Genomic DNA, 3,629 nt, shown 5'->3' on the forward strand with positions numbered 1-3,629 from the left:
ATCATCCACACTCCAGAATTCCCAGGGGCTGCACCACTCCAGGCATAGGGGAAAGAAAATATTAGGGTAATGCTTCAAATGTTAAAAGCCTGGGCACTGGACCAAGGAGTGCACAAACACACAACCTCCTCCAGAGCTGTGCCCACTGGGCAAGCAGGAGATCCACTGGAAGTCTGACTGTCCCCAGGCCTCTCAAGGCAAGAGGGCACTGGTTACCCAGTCAGACCCAACTCCATTTTCAACCTCCCAGACCTTCTGGGACTACCAATGGATGAATGAAGATGCCCAGGGACCATGCAGTTCTCCATGCCCACTTCAAACAGACCATCAGGTAACTCTGATGGTTGGAGGTAAGCCAATTTCATTTCTTATTAATATGGAAACCACTTACTCTGTCCTTCCTGAATTCCCTGGAAGCTTAACTCCTCAATCTCAAAAGAGTCTGTAAATGGAATAGTTTAATGACTCCTCTTTTACCATACCCACTAAAATAACATTTGTTCACCCATTCTATTTTTAATGCTCCCCCACTTTCTGACTCCAATCCATAAAAGAAATATTTTAACAAGGCTCCGAGCACAAATACTCATCCCTTCTCCTCAAAGCCAATGTGGCATCCTTTGTCTGATAGATCTATTCCCAACTTCCTCCCATGCTCTCCTTTTTTTTTCTGCCAAACACTGTCAATTTGAAAATCAAAAATACTAAAATTCCTATTACTGCCACCCACCACAAAACCAATCAGAGTTGAAGTCAAAATGAAATGCTACTTCAGCTATATTTTAAGTTTAAGTCACATTTTATTTTGATCTGAATTTAGAAAACACAAGTAAACAGGTAGCCACTGAAGTCAATGCTCAGAAACTTGAAAAAAGGTAAATCACAGATACAACATCCCACACAAACTGGCATGCTACAATGAGTGTTTGTCAGTGAAAACATATTTGTGAAAAAATAATTCTGCTAAAGTGATAATTGAAATTAAAAAAACAAAAAACAAAACAAAACAAAAACACTCCAGCAACAACTACACAACCCACCCGCCACCTGGATGGTGTTGAGCTGATAGAATTAGTGCAGCTGCTGGAGAAGTAAAAAGCTTAAAAACAGAAGTGCTCTCTGTGTTTTTTCCATGCTTATTCTAATTGGGTCTAAATAGCCACATTGAAAAATTAGTGATAATAAAGCTTTGTAACTTTTGAACAGGAAAAGTACGGAAGTAAAACAGCAGAAATCCTAGCTGCTTTGTAAGCCTACAATTAAATGGCTTCATCCTCATAGACTAATTGCTTAGTCCTTATGGAAGCCAGCCTCCACTGCCAACTTGACTCCAAAAAAATTGTTTTTAATAGTGCATGCTACTAAGTATTTGAAATAAAGAGAAAAGTTGTGTTTGCATATAACCCAATTGCCTCATTATCCTGAAAAGTTTGTTTAGTGTTAATGGTAATTGTAGGTTTAAAAAGTTTACTTGAAGAAAGTTCCCAAAATCATTTTGGTAACTTACGTGTGTACAGTGTACAGATTGTGTTTTTATTGTTAAGGTTAAAGAAGGCAATTTTGTCTTAAGATACAATGACTGATTATTAAGGGAAAGTGAAGTGTAGGAGAGGAGTCCTGGGCCTAACAGATTGCAAACACATTGAATTAATTATTTCTTATTATATGTAGATAGATCAAATTCTTTTTATCTGAAAATACCAGGGAAAACAAATTCTCCTGCACCCCTTTGATGTTGTTTATGACTAGTCACCCTTGTCCATAATTGTAAAGATTTTCTCATGGCAATACTTTCAACTAGAAATTTTCCTGGCATTTATTTTATTCAATATTTTGAATGATCTTTTTTAACCTTCGATGACATGTTGATGACGCGGATATTGGTGATTATAACACAACATTCTGAATGTACTTAATATTATCAAATTTTATACTTGAAAGTAAATAAAAGGGGAAATTCTAATATGTATATAGGTTACTATAACAAGTTTAAAATAATTAAATAATTAATTGGAGGTGTTTGGTTTTAAAGTATATAAGACAGAATATTACTAAAATGTCATTTCTTTCAAACTTGATCTTTACATTTAACTCAAACCAGTTCTAAATACAACTAAGTTATTTTGAGGATATTGATACACTAATTCTAAAGCTTATATGGAAAGCAAAAATCCTAGAAAGCCAATATAATATTACAGAAAAAGATCAAAGTAGTAGGACTTCTTCTACTTGATGCTACCTAGATAGCCAAACAATACTGAGGAAGAAGTCTGAAGTTGTGGCACCACACTAGGTGATTTCAAGTATTACTAAAAAACACAATAGTCAACAGTGTTGTCTTGTTGAAATAGACACATAAACTAATGTTGGAGAACCCAGAAATAGAGCTACACAAATGTAGTCAAGTGATATGTGTCAAAGGATAAAGACGATTTAATGGAGAAAGTGTTGTCTTTTCAACAAATGGTTCTGGAAAAATGGGATTAACACATGCCAAACAAAAAGGAAAATAGGCACAGATTGCATACATTCCAAAAAGAGTTAACCCAAGATGAGTCATGCACTTACAAGTTAAAGGCATAGGATAAAACTTCTGGAATAATGCACACACGAAAATCAAGGCGTCAGTGGTTTGGTGATAAGTGTTATGATATAGTACACAAAGCATAATCCATGACAGAATAAAATTTATAAGTTTTTCTTTATGAAAATGTAAACCATTTGCCCAGTGATAGACATTGAAAAAGGAATGAAAAGAACGTAAACGGACTTGGGGAAATATTTCCAAAACAGTTATCCAGTAAAATATTTGTACTCTAAAATACAAATAAATCTTTAAAGTCATTAATAAGATAACAAATGCCAATTTATAAATGGGCAAAGGATCTGAAGAGAATCCTAACCAAGAAGATGTACAGATAACAATCAAGCATGCACAGAAAAGATACTAAAATGACAAGTGTGAATCTCAAATCGTTGTTGCTAAAAAACACAGTCTAAAATGCTACCTATGTGTATCAAGTTATTTTATGAAATTCTGGATAAGATGAAATAACAAGGACGATATAATGATCACTGGATGTTAGGGGTTTAGGGCGAGAGCAGATGGGATGACTAAGTGAAGGGCAGGTGAATTTTTAGAGCAGTGTAAATATTATGTATTATAATGTAATTGTAAACATATGACATTACACTTGTCAAAACTCACTGAATTTGACAAAATAGGGAACTGTAATGTACGCAAATTAAATTCATTCTCAAGGTATGCAAAATGTTAAAAAAACTAAAAAGTTTTTCACATGTATGAAATACTCCCTCTGAAGAGTATGAGAGAAAAGTTGCTGAAATATTAATATTGGATATGAATGGAGATTTTAAAGTTAAGTCAATGGACATGGTACATATATACTGTACTCAAATTGGTAAAGTTGTATACCACCAGCACCAGCATATGGGTTAACAATTGTTTTACTTCTATAGATGTACCCCGGTATCAAGCAATGAAGTAAATGGATGGCATAGCCGGGGGGTGGGGGTGGGGAGGATTATGCTTCTCACTGTTGAGTCAGACGTTATAAACAAGGGGAGGTTGATGGAACGGTTTTTTGTTAATGGTTTAGAGTTAGACA

This window comes from Dasypus novemcinctus, chromosome 30, assembly GCF_030445035.2.
Source record: "Dasypus novemcinctus isolate mDasNov1 chromosome 30, mDasNov1.1.hap2, whole genome shotgun sequence".
In the NCBI taxonomy this organism is placed as follows: Eukaryota; Metazoa; Chordata; class Mammalia; order Cingulata; family Dasypodidae; genus Dasypus; species Dasypus novemcinctus.